The sequence below is a fragment of the Nerophis ophidion genome, linkage group LG08, assembly GCF_033978795.1.
Source record: "Nerophis ophidion isolate RoL-2023_Sa linkage group LG08, RoL_Noph_v1.0, whole genome shotgun sequence".
NCBI classification, from domain to species: domain Eukaryota; kingdom Metazoa; phylum Chordata; class Actinopteri; order Syngnathiformes; family Syngnathidae; genus Nerophis; species Nerophis ophidion.
The window spans coordinates 22,086,247-22,109,103 of record NC_084618.1 but is presented as its reverse complement, the minus strand read 5'-3'; the positions used below and the strand labels follow the sequence as shown (position 1 = coordinate 22,109,103).

At 40.6% G+C, this 22,857-nt stretch overlaps 1 protein-coding gene across 7 annotated transcripts in view; it reads right to left on the bottom strand.

Annotated features, from left to right (window-relative positions):
• Window positions 1-22,857, bottom strand: part of LOC133557515 (disabled homolog 2-interacting protein-like) — a 440,633-nt gene that overhangs the window by 312,517 nt on the left and 105,259 nt on the right. For 2 of the 7 annotated variants that reach the window (XM_061908004.1, XM_061908005.1), the window contains exon 1: window positions 18,424-18,819. The exons of the other annotated variants lie outside the window; for them this stretch is intronic. The gene's annotated coding sequence lies outside the window, so the exon portion shown is untranslated. Of the gene's footprint in view, window positions 1-18,423; window positions 18,820-22,857 lie in introns of those variants that run through there. 7 annotated transcript variants of the gene reach the window in all.

The following is a 22,857-nucleotide window of genomic DNA, read 5'->3' as shown; positions in this document are numbered from 1 at the left end:
TAAAAGAAAAAAAAACTCCTAAAGACATGACAAATGGGACAGTTTAGTAAGTATGAATTGTTTTAGCTATGTTGTGAAACTTACAAACGAAGAATCCTTTCGAGCAGAAACGCTATGGACAAGTGAGAGACAAAAAGTGATATACTTCCGGTTTAAGGAGCAAAACAGGCAGTGAGCGAAGTCGTCCAAAAGATGGCGCCATAACACCAACTATAAAACACCTTTTCAGTGTTTCTATTGGTGTAATATTACAAGTATTTGTTGTGTACAAAACATTATGGCCGTTAGTGAGTCAATTCCATTAAATTGTTTTATAAATAAAGTTTGATTGATTGATTAATAAAAAAAAACACTTGTACAGACACAACAAATGGGACACTTTAGTAAGTATGAATTGTTTTGGTTATGTTGTGAAACTTACAAACGTTGAAGAATCATTTAGAGCAGAAACGCTGTGGACAAGTGAGAGACAAAAAGGGATATACTTCCAGTTTAAGGAACAAAACAGGCAGTGAGCGGACTCGTCCAAAAGATGGTGCAATAACAAATTATAACACACCTTTTCAGTGTTTCTATTGGTGTAATATTACAATTATTTGGTGTATACAAAACATTATGGAAGTTAGCAAGTCAATTCCATAAAATTGCTTTATCAATAAAGTCTGATTGATTGATTGATTAAAAAAAACACTCGTACAGACACGACAAATGGGACAGTTTAGTAAGTATGAATTGTTTTAGTTATGTTGTGAAACTTACAAACGTTGAAGAATCCTTTTGAGCAGGAATGTTATGGACAAGTGAGCGACAAAAAGGGATATACTTCCGGTTTAAGGAACAAAATAGGCAGTGAGCGGACTCGTCCAAAAGATGGCGCAATAACAAATAACACACATTTTCAGTGTTTCTATTGGTGTAATATCACAACTATTTGGTGTATACAAAACATTATGGCCGTTAGCGAGTCAATTCCATAAAATTGCTTTATAAAGTTTGATTGATTAATAGATTAAAAAACACTCATACACACATGACAAATGGGACAGTTTGGTAAGTATGAACTGTTTTAGTTATGTTGTGAAACTTACAAACTTTGAAGAATCCTTTAGAGCAGAACGCTATGGACAAGTGAGAGACAAAAAGGGATATACTTCCGGTTTAAGGAACAAAACAGGCAGTGAGCGAACTCGTCCAAACGATGACGCTATAACAAAAACTATAACACACCTTTTCAGTGTTTCTATTGGTGTAATATTACAAGTATTTGTTGTATACAAAACATTATGGCCGTTAGCGAGTCAATTCCATAAAATTGCTTTATAAATAAAGTTGGATTGATTGATTAAAAAAAAAAAACAATCGTACAGACACGACAAATGGGACAGTTTAGTAAGTATGAATTGTTTTAGTTATGTTGTGAAACTTACAAACGTTGAAGAATCCTTTAGAGCAGAAACGCTGTGGACAAGTGAGCGACAAAAAGGGATATACTTCCAGTTTAAGGAACAAAACAGGCAGTGAGTGGACTCGTCCAAAAGATGGCGCAATAACAAATAACACACCTTTTCGGTGTTTCTATTGGTGTAATATCACAACTATTTGGTGTATACAAAACATTATGGCCGTTAGCGAGTCAATTCCATAAAATTGCTTTATAAAGTTTGATTGATTAATAGATTAAAAAACACTCATACACACATGACAAATGGGACAGTTTGGTAAGTATGAACTGTTTTAGTTATGTTGTGAAACTTACAAACTTTGAAGAATCCTTTAGAGCAGAAACGCTATGGACAAGTGAGAGACAAAAAGGGATATACTTCCGGTTTAAGGAACAAAACAGGCAGTGAGCGAACTCGTCCAAACGATGACGCTATAACAAAAACTATAACACACCTTTTCAGTGTTTCTATTGGTGTAATATTACAAGTATTTGTTGTATACAAAACATTATGGCCGTTAGCGAGTCAATTCCATAAAATTGCTTTATATATAAAGTTAGATTGATTGATTGATAGATTAAAAAAAAAAACAATCGTACAGACACGACAAATGGGACGGTTTAGTAAGTATGAATTGTTTTAGTTATATTGTGAAACTTACAAACTTTGAGTAATCTTTTAGAGCAGAAACGCTATGGACAAGTGAGAGACAAAAAGGGATATACTTCCGGTTTAAGGAAAAAAATAGGCAGTAAGCGGACTCGTCCAAATAATTGCGCCATAACACCAACTATAACACACCTTTTCAGTGTTTCTATTGGTGTAATATTACAACTATTTGTTGTATTCAAAACATTATGCGAGTCAATTCCAGAAATCAGCTGGGTTCAAAGCGTAGGTAAAAAGTGCCGGAAACTACGGTAATTCGTTCCAGTAGCTTTGCAACAAGCGCCGCTGCCGACGCGTGCACTGCAGCGCTTTGTTCGCCAACTCGGAGGAAGCGAAGACGCGACCCAGACACACTTCCATGTTTACGTTCTTCCTCCGTGCCACATTCGCAGCATCAACAACACCCAAATATGGCCGTCAACACACAGAACACCCCCGGCCTGTCGAGGATTGATGGCGGGCTAATTACATGGCCGCCTCTCAGCGGTGGGAGGGATGAAGTCAACCTGGAAGGAAACGAGGACCACAGTGAGGTATTTGTGAGGACCGTGGGGGGGGAGACGTTATGTCACCTTCTCCAAAAAAGCCTATTAAATATTCACACTTTCCTCTCTGCTCCCTTCCAGTTTGTCCTGATTGTCAGGAACCACATAATCCTGCAAGACGACTTCTAAAGGAAATACATTATATTGCCAAATATATTGCCAAGATCGAAAGTAAATTGAGAGCTTTGCCTTCCGTCTCAGCTCCTACTTCACCACCACGGATCGATACGGCGTCCGCATTACTGACGACCCGGAGATGGCACTCCACCCTTTTCCGGGGCGAGAACCGTGGACTCGGACTTGGAGGTGCCGATTCGCTCCTAAATATTCCAAAGTCGCCTTTATAATAAAAAAAGTGAAGAGTTTGGGGAACAACAGCAACTCAGCCCCCAAGAGGTAAGCCACGTAAACTGACAGAGAAGGGTCGGAGGATGCTGAAGCGCATAGAGTAAAGACTTTCTGCACAGTCAGTTGCTACAGAGCTCCAAACTTCATGTGACCTACCAATTAGCCCACGTGCAGTACGCAGAGAGCTTCATTGAATTGGTTTCCATGGCCTTGCAGCTGCATCTAAGCCTTAAATCACCATTGATTGATTGATTGATTGAAACTTTTATTAGTAGATTGCACAGAACAGTACATATTCCGTACAATTCACCACTGAATGGTAAAACCCAAATAGATTTGACCAGTCTGGGTTTGGAGGTGGCCAGGAGAACGCTACATTTGTAATTTGGTGGAGGAGGAATTATTGTGTGGGGTTGGCCGCTTAGTTCCAGTGAAAAGAACATTGAATGCTCCAGAATATCAAAACATTTTGCCAGGAGAACGCTACATTTGAAATTTGGTGGAGGAGGAATTATTGTGTGGGGTTGGCCGCTTAGTTCCAGTGAAAAGAACATTGAATGCTCCAGGATACCAAAACATTTTGCCAGGAGAAGGCTACATTTGTAATTTGGTGGAGGAGGAATCATGGTGTGGGGTTGGTTTTCAGGGCCCTTTAGTTCCAGTGAAAGGAATTGTGAATGTTCCAGGATACTAAAACATTTTGCCAGGGAAAGGCTACATTTGAAATTTGATGGAGGAGGAATTATGGTGTGGGGTTGGTTTTTCAGGGCCTTTTAGTTCCAGTTAAAGGAACTTTGAATGATCCAGGATACCAAAACATTCTGCCAGGAGAAGGCTACATTTGAAATTTGGTGGAGGAGGAATTTTGGTGTGGGGTTGGTTTTTCAGGGCCTTTTAGTTCCAGTGAAAGGAACTTTGAATGATCAAGGATACCAAAACATTTTGCCAGGAGAACGCTACATTTGAAATTTGGTGGAGGAGGAATTATGGTGTGGGGTTGGTTTTTTCAGGAGTTTGACTCTGCTCCTTAGTTCCAGTGAAAGGAACTTTGAATGCTCCAGGATACCAAAACATTTTGCCAGGAGAAGGCTACATTTAAAATTTGGTGGAGGAGGAATTATGGTGTGGGGTTGGCCCCCTTGCTCCAGTGAAAAGAATGTTGAATGCTCCAGGATACCAAAACATTTTGCCAGGAGAAGACTACATTTGTAATTTGGTGGAGGAGGAATCATGATGTGGGGTTGTTTTTTTCAGGAGTTGGGCTCGGTCCCTTAAATCGAGTGCAAGGAACTTTGAATGCTCCAGGATACCAAAACATTTTTGGACAATTCCATGGGATGGCACTTCACGTTCATAAAAATGTCACCAGGCTGAGCTTTTTTTTTTTTATTTCTTGGTGTCCCAAGAACCATAAACTGTCTGGCATTTATTGGCATTGAAGACATTCCTGGAAGCTTTATGGAGAGATGAGTTTATAGAGTAAAGAAAAATCATGGCGTGATTCCAGAACTACCATTTTGGAAACACCTGTTTTCGCTGAGGGCCAAATTGCAGTTATGGCTTCTCTCCAAGGGCCACTATTTACACTCAACATACACACATTTGGATGTATAATCTCCTAAATATATTATTGCTCAATTCCTTATGTTTTTGATTTAACGTACAAGTTGATGGAAAACTCACAGAAACAAGCCTTTTATTCTAACAAAATGTTTTGGAATTTTTATTGATTATTGGGTTGTCCAAACTTATTCACCTCAAGTTAAAATATGCAGGGCCCATATTGATATATATTTTTTTAATTTATAAAAATAAACGCAAGAACAAGTCATTTATATACTTAACTTAATTTAGTGTCAGCTTTGTGTTCTAGGTGCCAAAGTGGACTATTTGTCATTATTACAAGGGTAAAATAAGATGTAATGTAATGAGAAAAAGCTGAAATTTTAATACTAATAACTAATAAAAATTAAAGCTGCAAGCAGCGTTGGTCGGGTCCGCCTTTGGCCGCTGCCGCCGCTACTCAGGCCCTGGTCCAAGTCAGACCAACATAGAGGTTTTTATTTCATGTCTCTACGACATTTCTAACAGAAGTTACATGCAGTTTTGTCTGGGTTTTTTCCAAGGGGGCGCTAAGCGCAATTTAGATTTTTGGGGTCCGTTTTTTTATTAGATGGCAGTTTTTGCCAGTCCTGATATGTGTGTAAAATTTGGTGAGTTTTGAAGCATGTTAAGGGGGTGAAATTACAGATCGGCGATTCTGGATGTTGTTGATAAATGGCTTTTGCTTTGCATAGTAGAGCTTTAACTAGCACTTTGAAGCATTTTAAGGGGGTCAAATTACAGTTTAAAGAGGCAAAAAAGACATTTTTTAGGAAACTTTGCGCGGGGGTTTTTTGAAGGCGCGTAAAATCCAATACAAGTTGTCACTTATAACAATGCTGATCCTAAGTTTTGTCTTTAAATATGTATTTTTTAAACTTTTTTTAACACAATAAAACCATTGCAAAATGGCCTTTACATACTGTAATTTCCCGACTATTGAGCACACTGGTATGAAAGCCGCACACCCACTTAATTTGAAGAAAAATTGCTTTTTTTCCCCCATATATTAGCTGCACCCAACTATAAGCCACATATGTATACATTGCAACTTTAGGTATTTACACAGTAAGATTACGTAAAACTTTGGTTTAAAAAAACACTACCGATAAATGGAAGGACACTGGAGCACCTGCAGTGCGCGAATTTGTCCAAAAGTCGGAACCATTGCACAAACACTAGAACACAATGTCAGCTTTTTTGCTTGGTTTTTTTTATACAATTAGTTGTATTATTGCCATCAGTCAAAAAGAAAAATCCAAAAATTAGCCGCTTCGTCTATAAGCTGCGGTGTTCAAAGCGTAGGGGGAAAAAAAAAGTAGCAGCCTAACAGTCCGGAATTTACGGTACCATCACTTTTCAGTGTGCGCCCCTTGGTGGAAAAAGTTTAGACAACCTTTAATGGAGAGATGAGTTTATAGAGTAAAGAAAAATGTGGTGTAAATAATGGTGATGATGCAGAACTACCATTTTGGAAACACCAGTTTTCATTGAGGGCCACATTGTAGTTATGGCTTCTCTTATAGGGCCACTTTTTACAATATTCTTACATACATTTAAATGTATAATTCCCTAGTGATATTATTGCACAATTCCTTATACTTTTGTCAGTGTTTTTGCATAGTTTAAAAAAAAATTATATATATTATGTATTTATTTTTTATTTTTATATTATTATATTATTTATTATAATTATTTTTATTATTGTCGTCAATCAGCAAAGAAAAATCCATAAATTAGCCGCTCCGCCTATAAGCCGCAGTGTTCAAAGCGTAGGGAGAAAAAAGTAGCAGCCTAACAGTTTGGAATCTACGGTACCATCACTTCTTAGTGTGTGACCTTTAGTGGAAAAAAGTTTAGACAACTCTTTATGGAGAGATGAGTTTAAAGAGTGAAGAAAAATTTTAGGAAAATATTTTTTTTCCCCAACTATAAGCCACAGATGTATGCATTAAAATCCTTAGTTATTTACACTGACAGATTATGTAAAAGGTAAAAGACTGGACAGCACTTCGGTTTAAAAAACATAACTAAATAAAATACATTTTAAAAAAGTACAACCGATAAATGGAAGGACACTGCAGCACCTGCAGCGAGCAAATTTGTCCAAAAGATGGAACATAGCACAAACAATAACACACTGTCAGTGTTTTTGTTTTTTGAAAAAAAAAAAAAAAAAAAGCATATATTATGTATTTTTTTTTTTAATTATTATTATTATATTATATATTTTTTTTTATTATAAATATTTTTATAATTGCCGTTAATCAGCAAAGAAAAATCCATAATTCAGCTGCTCCGTCTATAAGCCGCAGTCTTCAAAGCGTAGGAAAAAAAAAGTCGCGGCCTAACATGACTTTTCGACGTCCCATTGGGTTGTGAGTTTTTCCTTGCCTTTATGTGGGCGCTGAATTGCGGATGTCGTCATGGCTTGTGCAGCCCTTTGAGACACTTGTGATTTAGGCCTATATAAATAAACATTGATTAATTGATTGATTTTCAGTATGCGACTCTTAGTGGAAAAGGTTCAGACAACACTAAATTATTAGTATTATATAGTCAGCTTTTTTCTCATTACATCAAACAATTTAGTTTTTTTTTTTAAACATTTTGTAATAGTCAGCTTTTTTCTCATAACATAAAACATTTTAGCATTTTTTTTTATATTTTTTGTTTTGTTTTTGCTTTTAAATCCAAAAATATGCCGCAGGCCAGTAAAAATGGAGCTGCGGCCTGCACTTTGGGACACCCTTTTTCTGTCAAGTTTAAAAAGACGTGCAATTGCGTGCAGTTCATGACATTTACCTGTCAAAATTGAAAATTGGCCACGTTTAATAAGACAAAGCACTTTATTGACGCACGTTATTTCCAGGCTTTTGTTTGACACACGCCTGCAGCACTGACCACACCTGGCTTTGTACACTCTTCTTATCTTATTGGTGGCGGGGATGTAAAGAGGAAGCAGGGGTAGATAAACAGTCGTTTGTTGATAGATTTAAGCTGTTACAGGTGCCACAATGCCGCATTGGAAGTGTGTTGGAATTGATAGGGGAATTTCGACTGTCTAGAAGTGATTTTATACGGCCCTACTGTGCGTCTGCAGATATTAGGAGCTGTGTTTGTCTCCGAGTCGCTCGACTGTGCACTTTATTTATTTGTCACATAAACAAGAGTACCGTATTTTTTGGATTATAAGTCGCTCCAGAGTATAAGACGCTCCGGCCGAAAATGCATAATAAAGAAAGAAAAAAAACATGTATAAGTCTCACTAGCCCGGGGGCCACATGCGGGCCCATTAAGCTATTTCATCTGGCCCACCGGACATTCCCAAATATTTTTTTTTCAGATCTTTAAGATGGAAAGTGTAGCTGCCGTTATGATGTGCAGTCATGTTTTCTAATGACCATAAGTCCTGAACTATACAACCTATTTCAATGGTTGGATTCTGCGCATTTGCATGATATTATATATATATATACACACATATATAAATACACACACACATATATATATATATATATATATATATATATATATATATATATATATATATATATATATATATATATATATATATAAGATAGGTTGATTGGCAACACTAAATTGGCCCTAGTGTGTGAATGTGAGTATGAATGTTGTCTGTCTATCTGTGTTGGCCCTGCGATGAGGTGGCGACTTGTCCAGGGCGTACCCTGCCTTCCGCCCAATTGTAGCTGAGATAGGCGCCAGCGCCCCCCGCGACCCCGAAAGGGAATAAGCGGTAGAAAATGGATGGATGGATATACATATATATATATATATATATATGTTATATATATATATACAGTGGGGCAAAACATTATTTAGTCAGCCATTGATTGTGCAAGTTCTCCCACTTAAAATGATGACAGAGGTCTGTAATTTTCCATCATCGGTCCACTTCAACTGTGAGAGACAAAATGTGAAAAAAAAAAAAATCCAGTAATTCACATTGTAGAAATTTAAAATAATTTATTTGTAAATGATGGTGGAAAATAAGTATTTGGTCAACCATTCAAAGTTCTCACTGATGGAAGGAAGTTTTGGCTCAAAATCTCACGATACATGGCCCCATTCATTCTTTCCTTAACACAGATCAATCGTCCTATCCCGTTAGCAGAAAAACAGCCCCAAAGCATGATATTTCCACCCCCATGCCTCACAGTAGGTATGGTGTTCTTGGGATGCAACTCAGTAATCTTCTTCGTCCAAACACGACAAGTTGAGTTTATACCAAAAAATTATATTTTGGTTTCATCTGAACACATGACATTCTCTCAATCCTCTGCTGTATCATCAATGTGCTCTCTGGCAAACTTCAGACGGGCCTGGACATGCGCTGGCTTAAGTAGGGGGACACATCTGGCACTGCAGGATTTAATTCCCTTTCGGCGTAGTGTGTTACTGATGGTAACCTTTGTTACTTTGGTCCCAGCTCTCTGCAGGTCATTCACCAGGTCCCCCCGTGGGGTTCTGGGATTTTTGCTCACCGTTCTCATGATCATTTTGACCCCACGGGATGAGATCTTGCGTGGAGCCCAAGATCGTGGGAGATTATCAGTGGATAATTGCTCCCGCAGTTGATTTTTTCACACCGAGCTGCTTGCCTATTGTAGATTCACTCTTCCCAGTCTGGTGCAGGTCTACAATTATTTTCCTGGTGTCCTTCGACAGCTCTTTGGGTTTGGCCATAGTGGAGTTTGGAGTCTGACTGTTTGAGGTTGTGGACAGGTGTCTTTTATACAAATAACGAGTTCAAACAGGTTCCATTAATACAAGTAACGCGTGGAGGACAGAAGAGCTTCTTAAAGCAGAAGTTACAGGTCTGTGAGAGCCAGAGATTTTCCTTGTTTGAAGTGACCAAATACTTATTTTCCACCATAATTTACAAATCAATTCTTTAAAATTCCTACAATGTGAATTCCTGGATTTTTTTTTTCACATTCTGTCTCTCACAGTTGAAGTGTACCTATGATGAAAATTACAGACCTGTCATCATTTTAAGTGGGAGAACTTGCACAATCAGTGGATGACTAAATACTTTTTTGCCCCACTGTATATGTACGTATATACGTACATACATACACCTACACACGTACATACATACATACACCTACACACGTACATACATACATACATACATACATATATATAGACTGTTGAGGGTGTTATCTTTTTTTGAGTGCCACAAAGTGTTTCTACTGCAAGTATTTCCCTTATTACACACCGGCTGTTGAATTGTAATTCATCTCAGTTGTAGTTTCCATTGCCAAATTTAAAGGGGTTGAAATCCTACCTAAAATTGCTAATGCTAATCAGTAAAATGTATACATCATACCACAATGTTAATTAGCAGTGAGCTAGCGCATATTGAAAAAAAGGGCCTTACGTTTAAGTGATTTTTATCAGGGGAACTGGCTTTGTCGGCATGAAAAATTGCAACATCGCCTAGAGGCAGTGCGCTACGAATACGCCTGTTTGCCTGCCGGGCGCTTGAGGTGTGTCACCGGGCGTGACGTCACAAGCAACAAAAAAGTATCGGGATAAAGTACCGTTGGATTTAGTGTGGATCGGTATGGCACATGGAATTTGATTGGTAACTATCCCTAGAAATGATAATAAACATCTTAATGCTTGAACGTCATTTCAAGTCATATTAGAGCAGGGGTCTCAAACTCAATTTACCTGGACGCAAGAAAAGATTTCTTAAAAAATATATTTTTAAATGTCTTTATTTTTATGTCCAACACAAAATATATATGAATTAAAAGAGAATTAAGTAAAAAAATCAGTCACAAGTAATAACAATAATAATTGGATTTCTCCAGTCAGCAACAATGTGTGAGGCAATGTAAATTAAACAATAAAAAAAAACAAAAAACGGTTTCAATTGGTCCAGGTTATCGAGGACTGTTATAACTGACGGACATGTGTCGCAGTCACGTAAGAAAACCCTTGTCTCCATGGCAACGTTTCTGGCGCTTTCACTCATTTGCCGCTTTTCCACTAATGCAGGGGTAGGCAACCCAGAACGTTGAAAGAGCCATTTTGAGTTAGGGTTAGTGCTGGGGTTTAGTGCACCCGACCGCTCGTCTCCCCGGCCCCGACTGTTTACAGCGGCACCGGGGGAGGGACAGAGAGAGCGAGGGAGGAAGAGCGCGTGCGGCTCTAGTGGAAAAGTGGCAAAACGTTTCTCTGCTTGCATCAAGCAAGTGACGTCAGAGTTCGGCCCTCGAGAGCCATTTACCACACCCTGATTGGTAGATTCCTTCAGCTCTGCACACAACGCTGTCAAGCGCCATTCATATAAAACTCGCGGGCCGCACTAACATTAAACTTTTATATTAGGTGGGGGCCGCAAAATAACGTCTCGCGGGCCAATTGCGGCCCGCGAGACGTTATGCTATGTGTCTGAGACCCCTGTATTGCAGGAACTTTAAATGTTAATTTGGACAATCAAGTAGGTTGGGGGAACAACGTGAATATCAGAATGCACTTTTGAGAAAATGCCATCATTGGAGATGTACGATAATATCGGACTGCCGATATTATCGGCCGATAAATGCTTTAAATGCAACGTCGGAAATTATCGGTATCGGTTTCGAAAAAAGTAACCCCTGCAGTTAGCGTACTCACCCAAAAGATGGCGTCATAGCAGAAATAATAACACACATTTTCAGTGTCTTTGTGTGAGTTTGATGAAAAAAAAAAAACTTCTTTAGAACACAAAACATTATGGCTGTTAGTGAAGAAAATTCCATAAATTAGCGGCACAGTTTTATAAGCCGCAGGGTTCAAAGCATAGGAAAAAAGTAGTGGTGCTGTATATTTTTGGGAATTTATGGTATTTTTTTAAAGACAAAGTATTTTTTTAGAGAGGTCCGACAACATTGGACTGCCGATATTATTAGCTGATAAATGCTTTAAAAATGTAACATTGAAAATTATCGGTATTGGTTTCAAAATGTAACCCCTGCAGTTAGCGTCCTCACCCAAACGATGGCGCCATAGCAGAAACAAAAACACATTTTCAGTGTCTTTGTGTGAGTTTGATGAAAAAAAAAAACTACTATAGAACACAAAACATTATGGCTGTTAGCGAAGAAAATTACATAAATTAGCCGCACGGTTTTATAAGCCGCAATATTCAAAGCAAAGGAAAAAAGTAGCCGTGCTGTATATTTTTGGAATTGCCTGTATTTTTTCAAAGACAAAGTATTTTTTAGAGATGTCCGATAATATCAGATTGCTGATATTATCGGCTGATAAATGCTATAAAAATGTTATATTGAAAATTATCGGTATAGGTTTCAAAAAGTAACCCCTGCGGTTAGCGTACTCACCCAAAAGATGGCGCCATAGCAGAAACAATAACACACATTTTCAGCGTCTTTGTGTGAGTTTCATAAATAAAAAAAACTATAAAACACAAAACACTGTGGCTGTTAGCGGAGAAAATTCCATAAATTAGCCGCACGGTTTTATAAGCAGCAGGGTTCAAAGCACAGGAAAAAAGTCTATTTTTGGAATTTACGGTATTTTTTAAAGACACATTTTTTTTTATAGGGATGTCCGATAATAGACTGCCGATAACATCGGCCGATGAATGCTTTAAAATGTAATATCGTAAATTAGCGGTTTCAAAAACTTAAATTTATGACTTTTTAAAAGGCCACTGTACGGAGTGGTACGCAGATGTAGGGAGAAGTACAGAGCGCCAATAAATCTTAACCAGTTCACACAAACAAGCGAATGCAAGGCATACTTGGTCAACAGCCATACAGGTTACACTGAGGGTGGCCGTATAAAGAACTTTAACACTGTTACAAATATGCGCCACACTGTGAACCCACACCAAACAAGAATGACAAAACACATTTCGCACCGTAACACAACATAACAAATCCGTTGCAGCACTAACTCTTCCGGGACGCCACAATATACAGCCCCCGCTACCAAAACCCCGTCCACCTCAACCTCCTTATGCTCTCTCAGGGAAACGGTGCAAATGCTGTCATCAGTGAAGCATGAACATAAACATATTAAAAAAAGTGGGCTTTCTGACAATTAGGAAGGTTTGTGTCATGTTTGTCCGACAGAAACCATATTACAACAAAAAACCATAATGTTCACCCCCTTTTCCATTTCCATACATTTTTGAAAAAGCTCCATGGAGCCACCAGGGCAGCACTAACGAGCCGCGGGTTGCTGCCCCCCGGTTTAACGCATCCAGCGGGGCATTACAACAAAATGAGGCATAACAATGTGTTCATTCCACGACTGTATGTATCGGAATCGGTAATTAAGAGTTGGGACATTACACAGTATAAAACGTTTGGTGGACAAAACGAGACAAAGGAGTGGCATAGCGGCATCAGAGAAAGTTGTACATGTAAACAAACTGTTGAGCAACAGTCCAGACAACGGTGAGTTCATGGGGCTGCTGAAAATAGTCGGACAAAACGGTGCAAATGCTGTCATCAGAGAAGCATGAACACAAACATTAAAAAGTGGGCGTTCTAACAATTAGGAAGGTTTGTGCCATTTCCATACATTATTGAAAAAGCCCCACGGACCCACCAGGGCGGCGCTAAAGAGCCGCATGTTTAATGTATCCAGCGGGACATCCCAACAAAATGGGGCATAACAATGTGTTCATTCCACGACTGTATATCGGAATCGGTAATTAAGAGTTGGGACAATACACAGTATAAAACATTTGGTGGACAAAACGAGACAAAGAAGGAGTGGCATAAAACATGTAATTCTGTGGCAGCATCAGAGAAAGTTGCACAATATATATTAAAAAAAGTGGGCTTTCTAACAATTAGGAAGGTTTGTGTCATTTCCCTACATTTTTGAAAAAGCTCCATGGAGCTACCAGGGCGGCGGTAAAGAGCGGCGGGTTGCTGACCCCCAGTTTAACGCATCCAGCGGGGCATCACAACAAAATGACGCATAACAATGTGTTCATTCCCCGACTGTATATATCGGTATCGGTAATTAAGAGTTGGGACAATACACAGTATAAAACATTTGGTGGACAAATCGAGACAAAGAAAGAGTGGCCTAAAACATGTATTTCTGGGGCAGCATCAGAGAAAGTTGCACATGTAAACAAACTGTAGAGCAACAGTCCAGTTGTGTTAATTCCACAACCGTATACATCATCTTCGGTTGATATCGGAATCGGTAATTAAGAGTTGGGACAATACACAGTATAAAACATTTGGTGGACAAATCGAGACAAATAAGGAGTGGCCTAAAACATGTATTTCTGTGGCAGCATCAGAGAAAGTTGCACATGTAAACAAACTGTAGAGCAACAGCCCGGTTGTGTTAATTCCACAACTGTATACATCATCATCAGTTGATATCGGAATCGGTAATCAAGAGTTGGGACAATACACAGTATAAAACATTTGGTGGACAAATCGAGACAAATAAGGAGTGGCCTAAAACATGTATTTCTGTGGCAGCATCAGAGAAAGTTGCACATGTAAACAAACTGTAGAGCAACAGCCCGGTTGTGTTAATTCCACAACTGTATACATCATCATCGGTTGATATCGGAATCGGTAATTAAGAGTTGGGACAATACACAGTATAAAACATTTGGTGGACAAATCGAGACAAATAAGGAGTGGCCTAAAACATGTATTTCTGTGGCAGCATCAGAGAAAGTTGCACATGTAAACAAACTGTAGAGCAACAGCCCGGTTGTGTTAATTCCACATGTAATTCTGTGGCATCATCATCGGTTGATATCGGAATCGGTAATCAAAAGTTGGGACAATACACAGTATAAAACATTTGGTGGACGAATCGAGACGAATAAGGAGTGGCCTAAAACATATATTTCTGTGGCAGCATCAGAGAAAGGTGCACATGTAAACAAACTGTAGAGCAACAGCCCGGTTGTGTTAATTCCACAACTGTATACATCATCATCGGTTGATATCGGAATCGGTAATTAAGACTTGGGACGGTATCGGCCGAAAAAAAGCCATTATCGGACATCTCCAGTCATCACCAACATGTGGTTTAACGTGGGCTGAAACCTGGTTTCAGCCAGATCCGAGCCTTTGATTCCCGTGCTGTCCAAACTTGCCCGCGAGTGCGAAATCCCTTTGAATCACCACCGCGCCAACTCGGGGAATTCCGTCCGGTAGGGAAATCAGTCCATAATTCCCGCCCCCGACCCCGCTACCCCCTTCTTCTCTGGCTGCTTACTTCCTTCCCTCACAGCTGCTGGGGCTCTAATAATAGGACAACAATGCCCAGACACACACACACACACACACACACACAACTACTACTGTGTGACGACTTCACTTCTGCAACACACCCTTTCATCCGGCTACACAAAGAGAAGTTCCTTGCTGGTCGTAAAAGAGCAGGGGCTGGCGTGTAAACACATGTTGGAAGCCGGGGAGGACCAGGCCACGATAAGGGTGCCTCAAAACAAACCATAGTGGGTGAGTGTCGGCGGGACGACCCCTTAGTTCAGCGTTTTTCAACCTTTTTTAAACTGAGGCACATTTTTAACGTTGGAAAAAATCCGGAGGCACACGACCAGCAGAAATCATTAAAAAACAAAACTCAGTTGACAGTAAAAAGCCATATTACATACAGATAGTGTCATGAGAAATACATTTAATTAAGAGGACTTAAATGAAACTAAATGGGCTCAACTATAGCTACAAATGAGGCATAATGATGCAATATGTACATTCAGTTAGCCTAAATAGCATGTTAGCATCGATTAGCACGGGACCAAATATGTCTGATTAGCACTCCACACAAGTCGATAACATCAGCAAAGCTCACCTTTGTGCGTTTACGCACAACGTTAAAAGTTTGGTGGACAAAATGAGACGGAAAAAGAAAGTGGCATAAAACACGTCCTAGAAAGTCGGAGAAAGTTGTACATGTAAAGCATGGGTGTCAAACTCTGGCCCGCCGGTATTTTACAGGGTCGATGCCTCTGTAACACTGCATTCACCGCTGATACTCGTACTTGCCAACCCTCACGATTTTCCCGGGAGACTCCGAATTTCTCCCGAATTCCAACCCGGACAACAATATCGGGGGCGTGCCTTGAAGGCACCGCCTTTAGCGTCCTCTACAGCCTGTCGTCACGTCCGTTTTTACGCCATACGAACAACGTGCCGGCCCAGTCACAGAATATATGCGGCTTTAACACACACAAGTGAATACAAGGCATACTTGATCAGCAGCCATAAGGGTCACACTGAGGGTGGCCGCATAAACAACTTTACAGTTACAAATATGCGCCACACTGTGAACCCACACAAAACAAGAATGACAAACATTTCGGGAGAACATCCGCGCCATAGCACAACATAAACTCAACAGAAGAAATACCCACAACTCCCTTGCAGCACTAACTCTTCCGGGACGCTACAATATACACCCCTGCAACCACCAAACCCTGCTCCCCCAATTTTTATTTAAATTTTATTTGATATGCCATTGATATTTTTTTAATAATATTTATAATTTTAAACTCGATTTTGTATGTGACTATAAAGTTATATAAGCCTTGCTTGTTTAATATTCAATGCAAAACTTGTTTGGGTCCCTATTAAAATGTTAATTTGTTCAACTTTGGCCCGCGGCTTTGTTCAGTTTTAAATTTTGGCCCACTCTGTATTTGAGTTTGACACCCCTGATGTAAACAAACTAGGGTGAGTTCAAGGACCGCCAAAATAAGTGGGACAAAACGGCGCTGGCCAAATACTCGAATCAGTGAAGCATGTTTAATACAAACAGTGTGCTTTACAGCAATTAGGGAGGTTTGTGTCATGTTCGTACTCCTACAGAAACCATATTAAAACAAAAGTTATGTTTTTTACCCCCTCAACTTTTTCTATACAGTTTTGAAAAAGCTAGAGCTAGAGCCGCGGGTTGTCGAGTGTTTGTCAGTTTTCCTTGGTGTAGTGTTTTAGTTCTTGTCTCGCGCACTTATTTATTTTTGGGGTATTTTCTTGTAGTAGTTTCATGTCTTCCTTTAAGCAATATTTCCTGCATTTACTTTGTTTTAGCAATCAAGAATATTTGGAGACATTGTTGATTGTCATGTCATGTTCGGATGGACAGTCTTTGCTCCACAGTAAGTCTTTGCTGTCGTCCAGCATTCTGTTTTTGTTTATTTCGTAGCCAGTTCAGTTTTAGTTTCCTTCCGCATAGGCTTCCCTTAGCTTCAATGCCTTTGCTTAGGGGCACTCACCTTTTGTTTATTTTTGGTTTAAGCCTTAGATACTTTTTTTTTACCTGCACCCTGCCTCCCGCTGTTTCTGACATCTACAAAGCAATTAGCTACCGGCTGCCACCTACTGATATGGAAGAGTATTACAAAGTTACTCTGCCGAGCTCTAGAAAGCACCGACACTCAACAACAACAACACATCATTTGCAGACTATAATTACTTGTTTGCAAAAAAATATTTTTAACCCAAATAGTTGACATTAGATCATCTCCCACGGCACTCCAGACTGTATCTTAAAGACCTACTGTAGCTGAAATAGGCACCAGCACAACAGTAGAAAATGGATGGATGGATGAAATGAGATGTTCTTATTTAAACGGGGATAGCAGGTCCATTCTATGTGTCATACTTGATCATTTCGCGATATTGCCATATGTTTGCTGAAAGGATTTAGTAGAGAACATCCACGATAAAGTTTGCCACTTTGGGTCGCTAATAAAAAAAGCCTTGCCTTTACCGGAAGTAGCGTAACGTCACGGGTTGTAGGGTTCCTCACATTGTTTACAATCATAGCCTCCAGCAGCAAGAGCTATTCGGACAGAGAAAGCGACAATTTCCGCATTAATTTGAGCGAGGATCAAAGATTTGTGGATGAGGAAAGTTAGAGTGAAGCACAAAAAAATAAAGAAAGAAAAGGCGACGGCTCCAGCAGTGGGACCGTTTCAGATGTAATTACACACATTTACTAGGATAATTCTGGAAGATCCCTGATCTGCTTATTGTTTTAATAGTGTTTTAGTGAGATTACAAAGTCATACCTGAAAGTCGGATGGCTGCGGTGAACGCCAGTGTCTCTGAGATAAGCCGAGGAGCCAAGATCACAGCTGCCTTTTTGACAGCTACAGGAGGTCGCATAATCCACTGAAGTCTCCGGTAAGAGCTGACTTAATACCACAATTTTCCCATCCAAAAAACTTGCAGGTTGACGTAGAGAAACATGTTGGCTTGACCGCTCTGTGTTAAAGCTTCACAACAAACAAAGAAACACCGGCTGTGTTTATGTTGCTGTAAACGCAGCTGCAATCCACCAACAGCATTCTTTTTTGACGTCTCCATTATTAATTGAAAAAATTGCAAAAGATTCAGCCACACAGATGTCCGAATTACTGTGTAATTATGCGATGAAAAGAAACAACTTTTAGCCTGAAATGTCCGCTACAACCCGAGACGTCACGCGCACACGTCATCATTCCGCGACGTTTTCAACAAGAAACTGCGCGGGAAATTTAAAATTGCAATTTAGTAAACTAAAAAGGCCGTATTGGCATGTGTTGGATTGTTAATATTTCATCATTGATATACAAACTATCAGACTGCGTGGTCGGTAGTGGTGGCTTTCAGTAGGGCCTTTAAGGCACACTAGTGTGCCGCGGCACAGTGGTTGAAAAACACTGCCTCAGTTGTCCTGGAGCGGAATCACACGTTTCAGCTCTTTTTCGCCATGTCCGGCATTCATTGGACAGGCTTGACCAGTTCTGGCATAAAAAAAAAAGACTAGAGACTCACCTCAGGCGAGAATCATCGGAGGAAAGTCCAAAAGCAACAAGTGGGAGCTCCGGGTTCCTCCTGGTCCACCTCCTGGCCTCCTCCTCTCTCTTGCCTTCTTCTCTCCCGCCTGGCTGGCCTTCATGAGTGGACCAACTATTCCAGAACCGAGAAGGAGCGAGTGCATGTGTGTCCTGAGAACTCCTGCAGGGCTCAACCGCTACAACACACCCGCCCACCCCCCATTTCTTCCCACACACACACACACACTTTCTCACAGACCCCCCCCCCTGCACACACACAAACAGTAAACAGGTTTCTTTTGTTTCTCCACCGACTTCCTTGCTGCTTTTAGTTAGGAAGTGAAATGTTGAAGTGTTATCTCGCCCGCTTTCATTGTCGAAAGGGAACGTGCGCGTGTGTCTGAATGCATGGAGGGTGGAGGAGGGAGGAGAGGGGGCGGAGTTTCGGGCTAAAGGAGCCAAATTCCTGTGTCGTATCCAACCAATGGGAGCCTTTGTTGCGGCCGACCAAAAACCGCGGGGCCAGGCCGGGCCTCCCTCTCTCTCTCTCTCACACACACACACACACACGCGCACACGCGCACACGCGCACACGCGCACACGCGCACACGCGCACACGCGCACACGCGCACACGCGCACACGCACACACGCGCACACGCACACACACACACACACACACACACACACACACACACACACACACACACACACACACACACACTCACACGCACACACACGCACACACACGCACACGCACACACACACACACTGCTGCAGCCTTTAAACCAGTGTTTATCAACCACCGTGCCGCAGCACACTAGTGCAGTGGTTCTCAAGTGAGGGTACGTGTCCAATCCATAGTGGAGCTAACATAATAATGAGAGTCCAGTCCATAGTGGATTTAACATAATATTGTGTAAGTCCAGTCCATAGTGGATCTAACATAATAGTGAGTCCAGTCCATAGTGGATCTAACATAGTGTGAGAGTCTAGTCCATAGTGGATCTAACATAATAGTGTGAGAGTCCAGTCCATAGTGGATCTATCATAAGAGTGAGAGTCCAGTCCATAGTGGATCTAACATAATAGTGAGAGTCCAGTCCTTGGTGGATCTAACATAATAGTGGGAGTCCAGTCCATAGTGGATCTAACATAAAAGTGTGAGAGTCCAGTCCATAGTGGATCTAACATAATAGTGTGAGAGTCCAGTCCATAGTGGATCTAACATAATAGTGAGAGTCCAGTCCATAGTGGATCTAATATAATAGTGAGAGTCCAGTCCATAGTGGATCTAACATAATAGTGTGAGAGTCCAGTCCATATTGGATCTAACATAATAGTGAGAGTCCAGTCCATAGTGGATCTAACATAATAGTGTGAGAGTCCGGTCCATTGTGGATCTAACATAATAGTGAGAGTCCAGTCCATAGTGGATCTATCATAAGAGTGAGAGTCCAGTCCATAGTGGATCTAACATAATAGTGAGAGTCCAGTCCTTGGTGGATCTAACATAATAGTGAGAGTCCAGTCCATAGTGGATCTAACATAACAGTGTGAGAGTCCAGTCCATAGTGGATCTAACATAATGGTGTGAGAGTCCAGTCCATAGTGGATCTAACATAATAGTGAGGGTCCAGTCCATAGTGGATCTAACATAATAGTGAGAGTCCAGTCCTTGGTGGATCTAACATAATAGTGAGAGTCCAGTCCATAGTGGATCTAACATAATAGTGTGAGAGTCCAGTCCATAGTGGATCTAACATAATAGTGTGAGAGTCCAGTCCATAGTGGATCTAACATAATAGTGAGAATCCAGTCCATAGTGGATCTAATATAATAGTGAGAGTCCAGTCCATAGTGGATCTAACATAATAGTGTGAGAGTCCAGTCCATAGTGGATCTAACATAATAGTGAGGGTCCAGTCCATAGTGGATCTAGCATAATAGTGAGAGTCCAGTCTATAGTGGATCTAACATAATAAATAAATAAATAAATGGGTTGTACTTGTATAGCGCTTTTCTACCTTCAAGGTACTAGTGAGAGTCCAGTCCATAGTGGATCTAACATAATAGTGAGAGTCCAGTCCATAGTGGATCCAACATAATAGTGAGAGTCAAGTCCATAGTGGATCTAACATAATAGTGAGAGTCAAGTCCATAGTGGATCTAATATAATAGTGAGAGTCCAGTCCATAAGGTTGAGAACTACAGCACTAGTGTGTGCCGTGACATACAGTCTGGTGTGCCGTGAGAATAAGTACTTTTACCATACCATACCAGCTTTAGTTATAAAGCCCTTTGAAAACAACCACAGTTGAAGAACAAAGGTCTGTACGCCACAAAGAAATAGAGGCTAAGGACAGACTACATTTTTTTTAAAAAAATAGAAGTAAAATCAATCCATTTTTTACCGCTTATTCCCGCTGGAGCCTATTTCAGCTACAATCAGGCGGAAGGCGGGGTACACCCTGAACAAGTTGCCATCTCCTCGCAGGGCCAACACAGATAGACAAACAACATTCACACACTAGGGCCAAATTAGTGTTGCCAATCAACCTATCCCCAGGTGGGAGGAAGTCGGAGTACCCGAAGGGAGCCCACGCAGTCACGGGAAGAACATGTAAACTCCACACAGAAAGATCCCGAGCCCGGGATTGAACTCAGGACTACTCGGGACATTCGTATTGTGAGGCAGACGCACTAACCCAGAAGTAAAAAGCACATTGAGAAAGCAAATACAAATTACTCTAATAACAATTGGTTGGATTAAAAGCAGTTAAAAAGATAAAAACAGTAAAAAAAGTAAAAAAAAAAACAGTTTAAAGTCTCATGCTGGGTTAAAAAGCCAGTGAATAAAAATGGGTTTCAAGAAGGGTCTTTAAGACCGGGTGGGGGGCATGGAGTGGGGCTTCTCAGAGAGGTAAGGTGGGGAAAAACTACGTTAGGATTTAAAATAAAGAGTAAGATCATTTTAAAATGGACTCTAAAATACATGGGTAGCCGGTAGGGAGGCTAAAACCGGAATAATGTGCTCTCTTTTTTTTCTAATAACATCCTGCAAATGTGGTGTTTAGAGCTGGGCGGGGTAACCGTGTAATACTCTTCCACATCAGTAGGTGGCAGCAAGTCGCTAATTGCGTTGTATATGTCCGGGAACATGGTTTGTCATGATCACATTGTGCAGGTCGAAAGGTAAAAGAAAAAGCATTGAAGCTTAGGGAAGGCTATGCAGAACAAAATTAAAACTGTACTGGTTGCAAAGTAAACAAAAACAGAATGCTGGACGACAGCAAAGACTCACATCGTGTGGAGCAGACAGCGTCCACAAAGTACATCCGAACATGACTTGACAATCAAACAATGTCCCCGCAAAAGAATAGCGACAACTGAATAGCCTGGATTGATAAAACAAAAGCAGGTGTGGGGAAGGCTATGCAAAACGAAACTAAAACTGGATTGGTGGCAAAGCAAACAAAAACAGAATGCTGGACGACAGCAAAGACTTACAGCACGTGGAGCAGACGGCGTCCACAAAGTACATCCCGAACATGACATGACAATCAAACAATGTCCCCGCAAAACGATAGCGACAACTTAAATAGCCTTGATCGCTAAAACAAAAACAGGTGCGGGGAAGGCTATGCAAAACGAAACCAAAACTGAACTGGTTGCAAAGTAAACAAAAACAGAATGCTGGACGACAGCAAAGACTTACAGCGCGTGAAGCAGACGGCGTCCACAAAGTACATCCCAAACATGACATGACAATAAAACAATGTCCCCACAAAAGATACCGACAACTTATATAGCCTTTATTGCTAGAACAAAAACAGGTGTGGGGAAGGCTATGCAAAGTTAAGCTAAAACTGAACTGGTTGCAAAGTAAACAAAAACAGAATGCTGGACGACAGCAAAGACTTACAACAGCGTGTGGAGCAGACGGCGTCCACAAAGTTTATCCGAACATGACTTGACAATCAAACAATGTCCCTGCAAAAGGATAGCGACAACTTAAATAGCCTTGATCGCTAAAACAAAAACAGGTGCGGGGAAGGCTATGTAAAACGAAACTAAAACTGAACTGGTTGCAAAGTAAACAGAATGCTGGACGACAGCAAAGACTTACAGCGAGTGGAGCAGACTGCGTCAACAAAGTACATCCCGAACATTACAATCAAACGATGTCCCCGCAAAGGATAACAACACCTTAAACAGCCTTGATTGCTAAAACAAAAACAGGTGCGGGGAAGGCTATGCAGAACGAAACCACAACTGAACTGGTGGCAAAGTAAACAAAAACAGAATGCTGGACGACAACAAAGACTTACAGCGTGTGGAGCAGACGGCGTCCACAAAGTACATCCCGAATATGACATGACAAAAAAAACAATGTCCCCGCAAAGGATAGCGACCACTTAAATAGCCTTGATT